Source organism: Oxyura jamaicensis, chromosome 1 (assembly GCF_011077185.1).
Source record: "Oxyura jamaicensis isolate SHBP4307 breed ruddy duck chromosome 1, BPBGC_Ojam_1.0, whole genome shotgun sequence".
Taxonomy (NCBI): Eukaryota; Metazoa; Chordata; class Aves; order Anseriformes; family Anatidae; genus Oxyura; species Oxyura jamaicensis.
Genome location: NC_048893.1, coordinates 4,941,343 through 4,958,631, shown reverse-complemented (window position 1 = coordinate 4,958,631; position 17,289 = coordinate 4,941,343). Strand labels below are relative to the sequence as shown.

The 17,289-nt window shown below is 38.9% G+C and overlaps 1 protein-coding gene across 2 annotated transcripts in view; it reads right to left on the bottom strand.

Moving 5' to 3' along the window:
• Window positions 1-15,449, bottom strand: part of CELF2 (CUGBP Elav-like family member 2) — a 565,285-nt gene extending 549,836 nt beyond the window's left edge. For both annotated transcript variants that reach the window (XM_035315484.1, XM_035315498.1), the window contains exon 1: window positions 15,220-15,449. The gene's annotated coding sequence lies outside the window, so the exon portion shown is untranslated. The remainder of the gene's footprint in view (window positions 1-15,219) is intronic.
• Between the last annotated feature and the right edge of the window lie 1,840 nt (window positions 15,450-17,289).

The following is a 17,289-nucleotide window of genomic DNA, read 5'->3' as shown; positions in this document are numbered from 1 at the left end:
AAGAGGAACTGGGTGGCATTTATGCTGATCCAATTTTACCAAAGATTCAGATGTCTAATCATTATGGCACATGGAACAACCCTAAAATGAATCTGTCACAGAAGTATAATTTCCATATTACAGATGTGCCAACTGAGGTGTTTAGGAAATGAGCTATCTTGCTTTGTTACCTGCAGCAAGTGTAGAAAGAAAAGAAATTGGATCCCTGGAAAATGATATCCAACAGTTCCTTTTTGTTCTAAACATTTAGCCTCATTTCTTTCTCTAACACGTTCTGTTGTTTGAATTGACTCCATATCAGTATATCAGCATATAAAGGTGATGGAAGTTGTCTAGCTTCTATCTCTGACTGGACACTTGAGAACAAATTGATCTGTTACTTTGAGCTCATTTTTTAAACTCCCTCTATTGACATACAAGTAACTGATTCTTCTCCATCATTGTTAGCTGTCTTTTTTCCTGCCTGTCAAGAGTTTGCTAAATTAAGATTCACAACCCAGGATAGTTTACATAGGAACCCAAAAGGAGTCAATATGTTTACTTAGATAAATGGTTATTTTACAATGTAGTGCAAAATGCATAATTTTCTGTGGTATATAAGCCCATGAAGCACAATCCATCATGAGTGACTCATTTAATCTCAGATATATCAGTGGAGGTCTTCTTCAAAGAGCAATCTGGAATAAGTGATTCATATTAGATCTGGAAAAAAGTGGCACAAAGAACAAGTGAAGAGATCGGAATCAAAATGATAACAATGTATACTCAATTATATGACAAAGATCACAAAATTCAGTTAAATTCTCCAATGTATCACCCTCCCAGACCAAGATTCAGCCCCTCAAGAACATTTTCTTTTGCTTTTCCCTATCACATTTGTGCTGGATAACAGAAGTATCTGCAACAGGAGATGAAGAGCATTTTTTACAGGCTTACAAATCTGCTAGAACCAATGGTTTTAATCTCTCCTTGGCTACAGAATCAAAGCCAAGTTCTCTGCAGGTGTAAATGGGATCTGCTCCACTGCCTTAGGTAGAGTTTCACTCATTTACACCATTAAAGAATTTGGCACTAAGGATGTTGAGATCAAAAGGTTCCAGTTGGCAAAGGGATGCAGAAGCGAGAATCTGTCTGGGGAAATATTCTGGGAAGACTTATCTATGCTGTGGAAAAATGACTTATTTTTTCCCCAGAGGAGTCTGGCATTGATAAATCCAAATTATATTAAATTCTGGGACATCTCTTCTGACCCTGTTAATTCTAGACTGGCCAGCTACAGAGTAAGCCTGCCAAAACCCTGCAGAAGGGAAACACAATAGATGTGGTCTCTACATGCATTTTTACATCATCATATTGCATGCATACTATATGGTTTTAATTTCCACTGACATAGCACTCACTGGCAGTGTGTATTGTTGATTTGATAGAATCAGGCCTGGAACATGCCCTGCCATAGATGCTTGCATAACACATACTGAAAGAAGTGGCATTATTAGTAGATGTGTCTGCATGATGCTGTGCTGCATGCTGTATTGCCAGAAATAATTTTCACGTAAATTGAAGCTCCTGCATATGCAATGAAGCCTTTGCTATTATTATTTCAGAGACAACTGAGAAAGATCTGTTTATTTGTTAATAATCATTTTGAGAGATATGGGAAGCAGTGAAATATTAAGACTCAATTAGAAAAATTATCTAAAGTGACATTTCAAGTGAGTTGAATTATACCCCCTTTCCCCCCGCTCTGTTAAATGTATGCAGATGACTCTTCCAAAGGGACAGCATTAGTGTATTTGCACTTTTATATCTTTGGATGCTTGTTCAGAATCCAATTAGCTCCTAGACAAGGGTGCATTGATGATTACCTGGTGTGTTTATTTAGATAGATACAGATGTGCAAGTTTGTTTGGTCTGAAAGCCAGTTTGGCTCCAGCAGTCCTCATCAGGTCTCAGTGGCTCAGTATCAATAGACAGCTCAAAGAAGTAGAAATGTTTCCTTGCCTCTGCCCACACCCCTTCATGTAACAAAAGGATTCTGCACCAGGGTTGCTGCAGGATATACCAGATATTTATCCAACCCACTGTCCTGCCTCCATCACAGGCCAAAAGTGTATGTCTAAATCAGGATGCAATTCAAGAGCAAAGCAATATTTTCCTATCTTCCAAAACTTTGTTGTTCAAGGATGTCCTGAGGATACTCTATTTTTTGTTACATAAGTCAGGGATATACTTTCATATTTCAAAATGCCCTACTTAGTCTGTACAGTTACCCACTACTAATTACTTCCTTCTCCTTTTTTCAAGTTCCCTAATAATGTGGTTAACAAGATGTGAAAGTGCACCCACCTGAAGTTCAAATCAGAGAAGATGAGTTCTCTGGAGAGGAGATTCCCTTTGTTCTGTGTTTGTACTAACTATGTACTAATATAAAAAACAAGACCAGGGTTGTGGCTCAAGTACTTTTGCTGGATCATTTGTAAACGTTTAATTGATGATGTGCTCCCCTGCAGAGCTTTGGGTTGCACCAACTAACTCCTTCAAAATGCCCAAACCTGGCTTGAGGGACAGCAGGTATTGGGGCTGTTCCCAACAGTGAGGCTGGATGGAACAGGAGGAAATTCTTCACCATGAGGGTGGTGAAGCACTGGAACAGGTTGCCCAGCGAGGTTGTGGATGCCCCATCTTTGGTGGTGTTCAAGACCAGGTTAAATGAAACCCTGGGCAATCTGATCTAGTGGGTGACATCCCTGCCTATGACAGGGGGGTTGGAATTGGAAGGTCTCTTCCAACCTGAGCCATTCTATGATTCTATGATGTTGCCAGTCTGTCTGGGATTGCAGGGAGTGCATGCAGGTGGATATGAGCTATGGTGTGCCAATGGGCCTTGGGACTATAGGGTTGTCCTTGACTGTTTTATTCCATACTACTGACATAATCATAGATGCACACTCACAGGTGAGGCATGGACAATGTTGTGGCATAAACCACTATCACCAGAACATTCAGAAACAGTTTTATTACCTTCTGTTTCACTTGTCGGTTCTGAGATCAAGTTTTCCCTTCCAGGAAAATTAATTTTAAGGCAACAAATGAAACTGTGTAAAGAACTTTGAGGCATGGAGAATGTTTTGAAATAGGGAGTTCCTCAGACTAGTTTTGCAATGTGTGAAAATTAGTTCCATTTGAAGTGTTTTGTGTCCTGCTTCAATGCCATTTAATTTTTCCTAATATATTTTCCAAAACTTGTGCAGATATATGTTTAGATAAGATAAACTACTAGTAGGATTCATGGATTACCATATTTGTTCTTGTAAAAGCTTTGAAGACTAGCTCATAGGAATATTTGAATCAGACCTCACGAGAAAGACTTGCCTGAGGTTTTTAGTAGCTTGAAGTATGAAGTTGATTGGAAATAGCAAGAAAAAGAACTACTTCTGTATATATTAAGTCTTAGATTCAAAGAAAGCAATAAAGTGTGTATATGTATATTTACCATTGAAAGAAAAAGACAAAAAAAAAATAAGCTATTACAATATTGGTTGTTTTTATGGTGGTCAGCTTGTTTTTACATACAGAAATGGTTGATTATCCTTGCTCTGAATTATACAGCTCTTTATTTAGATAAATGCATCAGTTGACAATATTTCCATGATTTTCCAAAAGGTGGCATCTGTGGAGTAGATTATAAAATGTCCTGAAAAGCAAGAAAAATATATCTAAAGAAATGGAATATGTGGAGAGATGGAGTGGAGAAATGGAGTATGTTTCCAGGAAATCATTTTATTAGCTCATTTGAACATATAATTAGTGATTTTGCTGCAAAGAAGCAACATCTGGATCTTTGTTGGTTAGCGGTTGGAACTGGGAGAACTTCTACTACAGAAATACTCTAGAAGAGTATAGAGGTCTGATGCTCATATTCTTTTTATATTGACTACTACCTGTCTGCACAAAACTCCTCTGAACTACTGCTTCCAAATAAGGAAGTTTGAAACCTCTAAATCAAAAAAGGATACTTTGCTGTGATAATACAGTTTACTTTTACTACAACCTTATAGAATATGGTTAGCCGTAATATATAAATTCCTGGCTAAAAGTATTTTGTCTGTGTTATGCAAATGTTGTGCATGCTGGACCAGTAACTTCTATCATCCTTAAAGACTAGTCAAGCTCTAGAAATATCATATGCAGTCAGGGGGCAGAGGCTCAACAAACTTCAAGAGGTTACTCTGATTTTTATGAACTGAAAGTCTCATATTTTCAAGTTTAGCAACTGCATGTATCAGTACAGGCTGGGGGACGACCTGCTGGAGAGGAGCTCTGAGGAGAAGGACCTGGGGGTCCTGGTATATGACAGGTTGACCATGAGCCAGCAGTGTGCCCTGGTAGCCAAGAAGGCCAGTGGGATCCTGGCGTGCATTAAAAGGAGCATGGCCAGCAGGTCTAGGGAGGTGATCCTCCCCCTCTACTCTGCCCTGGTCAGGCCTCACCTGGAGTACTGTGTCCAGTTCTGGGCTCCCCAGTACAAAAAGACAGGGATCTTTTTGAAAGAGTCCAGTGGAGGGCCACAAAGATGATATGGGGCCTGGAGTATCTTCCCTATGAAGAAAGGCTGAAAGACCTGGGTCTCTTCAGCCTGAAGAAGAGAAGACTGAAAGGGGATCTTATCAATATCTATAAATATCTGAGGGGTGGGAGACAGAAGGATGTAGCTAACCTCTTCTCAGTGGTTTGTGGGGATAGGATAAGCGGTAATGGCTGCAAGATAAAACACAGGAAATTCCACACTGACATGCAAAAGAACTTCTTCATGGTGAGGGTGATGGAGCACTGGAACAGACTGCCCTGGGAGGCTGTGGAGTCTCCTTCTCTGGAGATATTCAAAACCTGCCTAGATGCCATCCTGTGCAATGTGCTCCAAGTGATTCTGCTCAGCAGGGGGGTTGGACCCTATGATCTTTTGAGGTCCCTTCCAACCCCTACAATTCGGTGATTCTGTGAAATGAACACTAATGTAAAAAAAAAGGTAGTACTGATGTGGGCATATATACACTTGTATGCCCAAAGCAAAATGGTTGGTGGGCTAACTAAAGTGTGACTGGTTTTGTTTGTTTGTTTGTTTGTTTTGTTTGTTTTTTCTTCTTGTTTTATTCATAATTCATTTATCAATGAAGATTTCATCTGTGGTGGAGTCTTTATCCTACCATAACAGGAGATCCTGGATTCGTAACTTCACTGAAGCAACTCAGATGATGAATATGAACTGAAGAAAGTAGCCAAATCCTTCTAGGCGCTGCATGTATGTGCTTGCCAGAAAAATTATGGCCAGTTGAAGGAGCAGGAGATGGAAAATAGCCACCTTGGTTTTGGCGCTTCTTGAAGCCCACTGAGACCACTATACAAGCCTTTCATACTTGGAGCTATATAAGTGCCTTCTGAAGTTTGATACAGGAATTGGGGGCAGCAGAGGCTGCTTATTTATGAGTTACTTAGCAGTCCCTGATGCAGCACTTGCCATAATGCATAGCCTCGATGCAGCTTATTCATATTCCTGGCAAGAATTATGCTCATGGGGAGCTGTGCTTTTGGATGCTGCTGGCCAGAATATGAGCACACTTTACTGCTTCTCTTGCAGAGTATGAGTATATCCACTCTGGGGGCAGTTTTAACATTTGGCCCTATGCCTGGACATCATTACTATTGGGCACTTATACTGAATACCAAAGTCTGTACTGAAAAGATTACATTCTCCCAAACCAATATTTTCAATTTGGCCCTCACGTTTCTGACAGCAGGAAACTTTTGGAAACACCATAGGCAGCGTTTGCTGTAAACAGTATTACCTGAAAAACCTGGTGAATATCACAGGTTTCATGAAAGCAAAATAATACAGAAATATAGTACCCCCTAGTTAAATGAGATGAGCTGAAGCGAAGCAGTTAAACTGTATGTGCTCCACATGGCACAAAAGTTCAAACTGCCTCTAAGCAGCTTTTCTAAGTAAGCATCTGCTTCAAGAGTTTGGGGCAAACAGAATTTACTTGAACTACAGAATATAATATTTTCCTGCCTATACTGCAAACATTTTCTTAATACAATTTTATCCTACTTATTCTACTGATTCTACTGATATTTTATTTTATTCTAGTTATTCTACTGATGAGCAGACAGCAGCACCACATGTGAGAGTACCCTGAATCTAAAAAGGAAGGGAGCTTTGAATTTCAAGTTGTAAATATTCCTATTTATATCCATATCACAATTTCAGCAAAGTGTTTTCCTATCTCTGGGCATAAAGGAGTATAAAGCAACAACAAAATTTGGGTTCAAATCTGAATATCAACACATTTATGGCATCTCAATGTGTTGGATTTGAAGAAAACTTGTTAGTTTGCTTGGCAGAGGGCATTGACTGAAAGAAAAAAAAAGAATAATAATAAAAAAAAAAACTAGCATCATACTGCAGCAACTAAACATTTACTTACTTGGTGAACTTAAAACATTTTTGTGGTTGCAGTGGCTTCTTTTTTTTTTCCCATACCATATTCTTAAGCACATAATTAAGGGCTTTACTGGATCACTGCCTGAACAACCACTGCAGGTTTCTGTTGAATGCATATTATGTTAGGGACCAATTGTTAGCTCACTAAAATGAATAGGAAGGATCCTGCTTATGTTGGATCAGGTTTCATCTCAAGACTTCCAGCAGGGAAGCTTCATTGTCTGTTGTTTACTGTTTTGCAGGTCACTGAGTTCTCAGCCTTGGAGTCATTGATTGTATTGTATCATCAATGAAGTTAGAGATTTGCCATCAAATTTGAATGGGTACAGGATAGTGCATGAAAAAAAGAGAAAGCAGAATCATGTGTATTTGTGATTCTGAGTGCTTGAAAAACAAACAAGAATGCCATCATGCTCATGAATTCATAGGCCCTGTTTTAGAGCACTATGTGTGGCATGCAATGTGTTTGGCAATGTGTAATGAATTTCTTTGGAATAGCACTGGATACAACTTTTACTCTCCCTCCCCTTTCCTCAATGCCCAGACTAATAAATCTCCCATTTGTCTCACCTGTAGTTACAATAAAGCTGTTCTCAATGGTGTTAACATCTGCCATGGTCATTCTTCTGGGGTGAGAAAGGCAGAGCATTTTCACTGCTCGTTCATTTGTGAACACTAGTTAAGTAAAGCTGTCACTTGTGTCCAATTATGGGTGAAGATTTTATAGCACAGTCTCCTTTCTAAAGCTGAACTGACATGGGCAAACCCCATTTTATAGGCATTCTTAAATTCTTCCCAGCCATATTTAAAGTCCTTATACTAAGAGATGGCAGGTGTCATGTGTTTTCACAGCTACATTAACAAATGCAATTTTGTGGCAACTTGACCATGCCAGTGAAGCAGTAAATTTCTGTAATCTCTATGGTTAAGAATTTCACACAGGAGTTTGCTGGGAATATGTAAAGCCCATTTATACAGAAGCATGATGAAGATAAAATTAATATACCATTACAGTAAAAGCCAAAAAGAGTAAAGTCTATAGAATTTTTCATTGCTTGAGCAATGAAATGTGTCAGAGAAAAAAAGCTGAAATGGAAACAAAAATCTTTGCTGGGATTACCCACACTAGTCTTTTCAAGTGAATGCCACCGATTTAGTGGAGAAGTGATAATGTGGTTTACACAAATACTAAAATGGGCTTATCCTAAAGCATAACTGGGATACAAAACTTTATAAATCTATTTTCCAAAGAATGCTTCCTCCCTGTTACACTATGCTTATTCTGGGAAACCATCCTCTCTAATCTTTTTGTCAGTTTAGGGATATGGTGGTCAAGACTCTCCTATTTCCTAGCACAATTTGCAACCCCCACCCCAGTGTTTAAACATTTTGCTCAAGCCTGGGAGATTTGGATTTACAAGCACGAGCTTTACTGATGGAGCTAGGAGACATCTTGGTGTTACGCTGGCCTTCAAAAGACTCCCTTAACCTCAGCAGCTCAGCCAGTGTGAGGGTTTGGTGAGCATTGCATCACACCTAGTGGGACTGTGTGGGCAGTCAGAGAATTGACCTGGCTGGCTGTGCACAAAAATCCATGCTGAAGATGGGACCAACACCACTGTCTCTCTTCCCCAGCTTGTCAGCAAACCATTAGTTCTTCTCAATTGCCAACAGCAAGCAGACAAAAAACTGCATTTTAATCCTGCAAAAATTCATCTGTTACTGTTTTTTTTTGTTTGTTTGTTTGTTTGTTTTTCTGACCTGTAAGTAGATATTTCCCAGATTTCCTGTTAAATCACATGATACATAATATATAGATATACATACATATATATATTAAATAAAGATGTAATTTAATCATAACCACTTCACTCCAGGGACTGGATCTTCTGGAAAGTAAAGAAAACAACCCTCAGAGTACAATGTTAGCCAGGGAAAGGATTGCTCACAGATTTCTCTGCAGAAACCACTCCTGCAGGTTTTACCACGGGGTTCGGGCAAAACCCCTAAAGAACACAGATCAAACAAGAAAACATCTTTGAAAGCTTGTGGTTTGTTGTGAGACAGAAGAGGTGTTTTGGAAGTTACACTTAGCAGCTCCCTCAATCTCTTAAGGCTTCACGCAAGCAACAAGGTTGGGGAGATCAGCTCACACTCTGTGTGGCTGCACTGAAGCCAAAAAGGCTATTCACAGAGTGTCCCTTTGAAGTTAGTGGAGTTTTGTCATTGATTTTGAGAGGCCCAGGATTTCATTCGCAGTGTGTAAGGTTAAGCATGTGTGTAAGACCTTGCAGGATCAAGGCTTAAATGTGTAAACCTGTTCAGGAAGAGTACCCAGCCTTTAATGTCCTGTGAATGTGGTCTCTCTTGCTGTGTGACACTGGATAGACTGCTATTGTTCTTCACTCAAGCGCGAAAGCTTCATTTAGTATGCATATGTCCTTCATAATTGTCGGTGACTTAGGACATGGCAAAAGAAAGGCCTAAACTGAGCGGCTTATTAATGGAGTGCCTATGGAAAACATTGACTGCATCAGATTGATTAAGAGCCACTATTAATCTATACTTCTGCCTCTTGTTATCCAAAACACAGACAACAGGCTTTCTGGATTACTTTCTGTGTCAGTGGTTTGCACTGTGCCTATAAATTAATCACTGAAAATAGCAAAAGAATAATACATAAAAACTTGTGTTGAGAGCTCTTATTTTTGTGAGCAGTTCTATTGATTATTGTCACATTTTCTTCATGTTTCAAAAACAGGTCACTGTTCTTGCTTTATTGAAGACTGTTTCTGTAAAACACTGCAGACCCTAACTCTGGTTCAGCATAGACTTGTCTCACTCATGCCTGATGATCAGCCTTTATTTTTTTTTTTATTTATTTTTTTTTTCCCAAATGAATGGTAGAATTCATTTTCTTCTAACTTAAACCAATCTTTAGGAGACTGAAGATTACCTAAGAGAAGAGAGAAATGAATCCTAAGGATCACCATCTCTGTCTGACGTATAGTGTGTCTGAATGACTTAGCTATCTAGTGTGTTCTCCTGTCTGCGACAGCTATATTGCATATTTATATACATATGAATATGTATTTCTGTACTGACACAAGTAATCTTGGAATTAATCAAATTCTCATTGTAGAAAAACCTGATTGTGATGCTGGCCATGGTCATCTGCAGGGTTCACACTCTCTAGGCTTTATGAACAAGGTTTCTCCAGCCCTTTTTCTTTACATCCCTCTGTTCAAGTGGTCTGTGAGACTGCCAACTCACCCCCAAAAAATCATGCCATGTACTGGGGCACAAAAGCAAACACCTGGGGCCCACACAGGACCCAGATGACACAAGAAGCCCCTCCACAGATGGTTGCATGAGATATGCGGTGAGATATGCTGTGACACCGGGGAGCCAGGGTAGCAGATATTTTTAGTGGTGTAAATGGAGCCTTAACTGTACAAACTTAGGAAGGCACGATCTCTGTCTGGAAGCCTTCAAATTCACTGAGCTTCCTTTGGGTAAAGGAACTTATATCAGGAACATCAGCTCATTAAAATGCAGGTGCCTAAATCTGGTGGACTTCGGTGTACTCATGGTGTTTCCTGACTCTCACATATGTTAAAGCATTGCAGCACAGCTTTTAAGTGCCACTGGTCTGCAAAGTAGAACAAATAAAACAGTCACAACAGCTCCTTTCTCTAGATCAGTTCAGCCTAATAAAAGTAACCATGAGAAACAAGATTAATTGTACATTAAACATTCCTGGAATGCACTTGTGACAGCATCCACCCAGCAGCGCTTGAGGACTAATGATATACGTGAGCAACAATTACCCCGCTATGCAATCCAGTCCTAATTTCACTATGATTACCCTTGTTTTAAGTCCACTGCCAGGTATATGATGTAAGTCAATAGTGCTATGACTGTTTTTCAAGGTATATAATTTACAGAGTTTTAAGCACTGTGTGTTCATGTAGTTACAAGAGAATCTAAGCAGATGATGAGAAGATGTCTAAATTAAGCAATGCAACAGTACAGTTAATTAAGAAAATTTGAGGAGGAGAGGAGGTTAAATGATCTGAGTCTTGGATGTGATGTCCTACAGTGGGATTCAAAGAAAATAGTCATTTAAAATAGGTCAGATAAATCACTCCCTGAAAGTGCCTGTTTGTTTCCTTTGACTGTAACAGGACCCTGAGGTGGTTAGCTCAGATGTAGGTGCATACAGCATAAATACATAAACTTGGGTGAGATGAATCCTACCTCCAGTGTCCAAATACCATAAGCAGAGAGCAGACATTTAGATGAGGGATATACAGGTGGCTGACAATTCCTGTTTGGGAAAATAAACAAACAAACAAAAAGTGTATGCAGCACTTCTGGCTTGCTGCCCCTTTGTTACCTTCTCCATGGAAGTGACAGTAAATGTCTTTTAATAACAGGAGTAGGAACGACTAAGCTCTAAGAATTTTTGGAGCACATCACCCATAGGATGGGAGCTAAGTTATAAACCTTGCAGGCCGTGGGAGACGCAAAGCAGACAAGGAATACTTTGTGTGATAATTATAGCCTAGAACTTCACTCTCTGGAGCTCTGTTTCTCTTTTAGCTTTGTTTCATTCTTGCTAACATTTTACTTTTTACCTTAATGGAATAAAATATTTATTTATATTTTAAATTCATATCTAGTGACCTGATAACTACTGCTCTGTTGCCTAGGGGGTGATGAAAGTAATTAGGAAGTATTAGATTATTTTTTATGTTTCATATACCCTGCACAGGTTCAGGAGTCCCAAGGAGTCTACAGTGAACCATGCGCACAGCACCAGGAGATGAAGGATGTATGAGTGGCTGCCAGGCTTCTGGAAGGAGTGTATCTTGGCAAGTGTTGGCCCAATCTGTTATCTATCAGGTAATGGGGGAGGACCAGAGACTGGAGCCACTGAGCAAAGCTACAGTTGTCTTGCTTCCCTTGGTGATGTAGAGCTTCCACAGTGGTTCTTACTGAAAGAAGACCATGGCTAATTCATTAAAGCAAATGGAAACACAGCAAGGACCTTATAATGCTGTAAATCATTTACATGTGGGGGGAGAACCAGCCATTTGCAGTCAGAAGTGAAAGGTAAAAGTCTGTTATTTCTAGAATGAAATAAAATATTGTCATAGGTTAAAATCCAAGCATTTTTGATGCTTCAATTCAGAAATGTAACACTGATAAATAATCACATTCAGGGAAATTTTCCTCTGAAGACAGGCTGAGGGAGTTGGTGTTTTTCAGTCTAGAGAAGAGAAGGCTCCAGGGAGACCTTACAGAGGCCTTCCCATACCTAAAGGGGGCTACAGAAAAGCTGGGGAGGGACTCTCTGGCAGGGAGTGTAGTTGTAGGACGAGGGGTAATGTCTTTAAATTGAAAGAGGGTGGATTTAGGTTAAGGAGGAAATTAGATTTAGAAAAGGAGGAAATTCTTCACTCTGAGGGTGATGAGGCAGTGGTACAGGCTTCCCAGAGAAGCTGTGGATACCCCATCTCTGGAATTGTTCAAGACCTGGTTGGATGGGGCTTTGGGCAACCTTGTCTCTTGGGAGGTGTTCCAATCCCAGGAGGGTTGGAATTAGATGTTTGCTAAGGTCTCTTCCAACCCAAATTGTTCTGTGAAAGAGGTGCCATAACATATTCATAAATTCTTCTGCAGCATCCTGAGAAAGCCTGAGAATCTGGTCTTTCTCAGAAGAAAGAAGTCCATGAAATCCCATAATTACTGCGCATAGCAACTTTGGGATTTACCCCAGTTCCATCTCCTGCATGTAACTCAGACTTGCAGTGATTTTGTATGGAGAGCTGGAGATATGTAAGAAATACAGAATTATGCCAGCTTTTTTCCTGTAAAGAAAATTCATAGCTATGTTATCAAAGTTTCTAATTATAAAATGTCTTTAATATTTTATTAATAGGAGGGGAGGGAAGATGCCAAAATTTATGGCTTTTCACAAATTAAGATTATGGGTTGATTTCTGATTGGGTGGCAGGGCCCTAATAATAAAACTCATAATTTTATACTACATTCCTCTACTGATGATAAAAGTTCTTTGCACATAATAGCACCATTTCTATTCAGGAATCTTGTTAACAGTTGTAAACTCAGATTATCATTTTTATTAGCCTAGTGTTTTCTTATTTCTGTGATACTGTCAGGAAATTACAGCAAGTTTTCTGCCTTGATTTTTGTTGTTGTTGTTGTTGTTGTTGTTGTTGTATTGAAAGCAACTACATTCAACAAGAAATTTCCAGATGCTGGGTAGAGGAGAGTATTGCTAGAAGCCAACAAGGATTTCAAGTGCACAGGATAGTTAAAAAAAATAAGATTAGTTAAAAAATAAAGACTACATTCAAATAGAAAGTAGACTGATAGTTTATTATTTCTTAAAGATACAGCTTTTTTTTTTTTTTTTTTTTTTTTTTTTTTTTTTTTTATTTTTTTTGAGCAAAGTATTTTCACTAAACTTGGCCGTAATTTGCCGTCCCGTTGCCTCATAACTCAGTAACTTTGGCATTGCCTCTCTGACAGAGTACACCTGGCTATGCCCAGTCCCTCCTTCTTGCAGCCTTTCCCACTACTGTGGTGCCAGCCATGGGCAGTGGGTATCAACCACTATGCAATTCTCATGGCTTTGGGTGATCACCAAACTCAAATGAGCCTATTGGCAGTTGTTTCACTCCATTAAGCCACTTGAACATTGTAAAAGCACTGTTTCTAAGAGAATGTGAGCCTATAGCTGCATAATTTACTGTCAACTGCCTACAGTTTATTCATATTACATCAGATACGCTTCTAACTGTCAGTTGATACAGAGTGAATAAAAACTTATTTCCATAACAAGAACACTGAATTCAATCCTTTTCTTCTCCTGTTATAAATGGATGAGAGTTTAGGATTACAAGGGACAAAGCCTAATTTTCTGGGCCTTGGTGTTGGGGAGGAGGGGATGCAAGCTATCAGGACAAAAGTAAGGTGTGAGAGCTACAATGACCTAATTTCCCAAGATACCAGCATTTTATGCACAAGTGAAGTAAATCTTCAGAAAAAGTATCACATGCTTGAAATCAAGGCTGAACCAGGGAGTGACAAACATCTGCAAGTGCAGCACCCTTTAACCCTGTGCCTTAACAAGTTCCTGCCAAAGAATGTGACTTTCCATATGGCATTGGCACGTCCTTCTCTTCTATCCAGGGACATGAAAGGAAGTCTGTGTTCAGTCCCTGATACTCATCTCTCTTCTCCCTATAACTTCACCCCTATAATCATGGTATGCATTTAGCAAAATAGACCTTTAAATTTGGAAACCTCAAAGTATCATCATGCAGATGATCACTTTTGAGACACGTCATTTTAAATATCAAGGAAACTAGCTTTCAAGAAGTTAGAGGACTGCATCACACTGGATTTCCAGCTCCACTATCTTTCTCTGAAAAATCATGTCCTATGTTCAAAAAGTTTTCTTCAGTACAACCACAAACCTGTGAATATTTAACTGTAAGAGTAGTGTTTGTTTACGTAATTTACTCTAAATATTTCAGTAAAAACCTGCAGGATCACTTCTTAAGTGTAATGACAATTAATTGCAGTTAGGAAAAGAAAGAGATTTCAGCAAAGGTAAGATTCAGTCCTGGGAGTACTCATCAATTTCCTCTTAAATACAGGATGAGCTCAGCCTTCCTCTTGATTTTAGTAGGTGTTGTAGCATTTAATACCTGTCAGAATCATTTGTAGAAAGTCTGAGAATAAAAACAAAACAAAACAAAAACAACTCGCCTTACAAGTTTCATAAGGGTTGAAACAAAGAAAAGCCAGAACATCTCTAATTTCCTGAAAAAAAAATGTATTAATGTCAGGAAAAGACTAGAAAGCAGATCTCAAAAATCAGGGGATTTGTAAGGCAGGAATTGCAACATTTATAATACAGCTCTGATTATATCTGGCAGGCTTGCATTCATAGGAACTATCCAGAGCATCAAACCCATTATTTGCAAAAACAATGGCAGGTATTTCATCTCAAAGTTTGTCACTTCCTTGCAATTAGCGGCTACAAAGCTATGACAAGCTATGAAGTAGAACATCCCTCCCCCCTTTCTCCAGAAGAACAATGCAAGGGAGAGCAAGAACTTTGCCCAGTATACAATAAATCCCAGAGACAGTGATCTCACTCAATGCAAGCTGAAAAATATTTATTTATTTTTAAAAAAGTTTCAGTGTTGCACTTCTCTACCTAGTAAACAGCTGAACAGGCAGAATGATACCCAAGACCATCTCCTCCACCCCCATCTCCACCCCCGTCATATCAGTGCTTCAGGCAGCGTTTGAAGAAAATCACACACACAAACCCCCCAACTCAAGTATCTTTTCTGATAGGAGCATGGAACAGCACCCAAAAAACAATCAAGTCCTCATTGTCATAGTGCGACAATCACAGTACCGCTTCTGTTGAGCAAATAGTCAATTCACAGAGAGAAAAGCATCATGAGGACAGACACGAAAGCTGTTATTATCCATTTTAAGTAATAGGAGAAGGTCACATATCAAGCAGTTACACCTTTTCATTACATCCTAACCCTCCACAGCAGGGGAACTACACTTATGACTGCGTTAGATATACAAAAGCTTTCAGCTCCAAAAAAGGAAAAGAAAAGATGGGGAAGGGAACAAAAAAAATAAATTTGCCTTACCAGCACGTTGCAGCACCAACTTGCTTAAAGGAATGTTGCCTTTACAGGTTTCTCTTTTAATTATCCTGGAATCAGAAAGGGGAAAAAAAAAGACGAATCAGGGTTGTTAAATTAGCGTGTACTAGAATCTTTGCAGTTTGTCGCAGAGTAGAAAAATACAGAAAAAAAAAGCAAAGAAAGAAAAAAAAAAAAAAAAAAGAAAAAGAAAGCTCAGTAATTTAAATTTGCTGTCAGTTCAGGCAGCATCGCTCTGTCCCGCCCCTCTTCCCACTGGGTTCTACTACCTGCAGGGCTGCAACTGACAGCTACTGTGCAAACAAAAAAAAAGGCAAAAAGCATGCTGGGACCATGCTGTCTGCTGTCTGAGTCTCTCTCCACTTCTGATGACTGAAAATCATTAGTGGAAAGGTTCTGTTGTTGTTTGCTGGGATTTTCTAAGTTGTGATTTTTGCATGAAATTTAATTTAATTTTAATTGATATGATGCAGCACGTGACAGAAACTGGTGGTTGTGTTTCTCAGCTCTCCTCAAAATGGAAACTAACCCGAACAGATTGATTTTAATAGTATGGTATATGTAGAATACGTGCAGGCATTTACCTTGTTGCATTTCAGCCCTTCCTGTAATACTGTGTACAAAAATGTTTGCTTGAAAAGGATGTCAGGAAAGTCTTTTAATGCAAAGTGGTTAAAACTCTGGCACACAAAAGAAATGCCAGTAGTTTTTTCTTTGTTATGGTTTTAGTTTTTCATTCTAAACTTTTTCAAATCATTTTTTAAGAACAAAAACTGACAGAAGTCAGATGCATAATGAACAACTGGCAAAACACTCATGTAAATGAATGAACAGAAAATCTGAGTACATAAAAAGCTGCTTTTAACCAGATGTTTAAAATCACTCTTGAAGGTCTGTGTTACTATTAGTAGATTGCATACATCATATGAGTGTGAAATATTTGATGAAAACCAACAAGAAAATCAAGTACAAGAGCTATAAACGCCTTTTTATAGCTATTTTTATTGTTGCTAACAGGCTTTTAGCAACAGGGCTAAAATCATCCTTCCAAAACAAAGAGAGACATAATCTATAACTTCTAACTATAAATGTATTCACCAAAATATGGTTCCCACCTAATTATAAAATAAAATTAAAAGAGTGAAATGATGCTTTTCCTTGATACTTTAGTAGTAATTGCCCGGATCATGCCACAGTAAATATGCAACATTTGTATTCAGTGATTGCTCTACTTATGTGTGTAACTATAAAATATTTTTTTTTTTTTTTAAAAAAAAGCTGAAATGTTTAAACTTAATTAAATTAATCTATGTTTTACTCGAAGTTTGCCATTTACTCAGGAAGAGATACATGTATGCTGCACATGCCTGCCATAGACAATTGGCTTCTAAACAGTTTTGTTAAAACTCTGCAGAAACTAATTGTTACTGTAGCTGCACCGCTTCTGCTGCCTTTATTCGTCAAAGCAGCTCTAGCTCCATCTGGATGACTCCTGCCACCAAGAGCTGCACAACAGAGCTCAATGTCTAGGGTCTGCCCTACAGCTCACATAAGGCTTCTGTTCATTAAGTGACTTCTATATTATATTAGTGCCATATTCACCTTTTAAGTCGCTTTCTCCACTTTTAAAACCTCCAGACCCCTTTTACACATTGCCATCTCAAGCTTTTTCTGCAAATGGTAGAGATCTCTCACCCTGTCTTAAATTGGCATAGCCAAGATCCATTTCGTTGCAAAGTTTACCAAGCTCTCTTCACAGTCTCAGGCTGTACGCAAGTATTTTTTTGCTATCATTTTTGGGTTCAGTCTCAGTGTGGAGGCAAAAGGCAGCATAGAGAGTTGTCTTCAAAATGGAAATGTAAATAGATAAGGACAGTGAACAGGATTTGGAAGTGGTACAATGGCAGATTCCCCAAGTAGTCAGCAAAAAAAGCAGCTCTTCTCTGCTAGAATGTTGTGCTCATTTACACTTGTGTGGCAATGAAATTCTATTTTAATGCTAGCAAAATGTTCTAGTATACATTTTTCTCCAAGTCCAGTGTCCCTTGCCCCTCT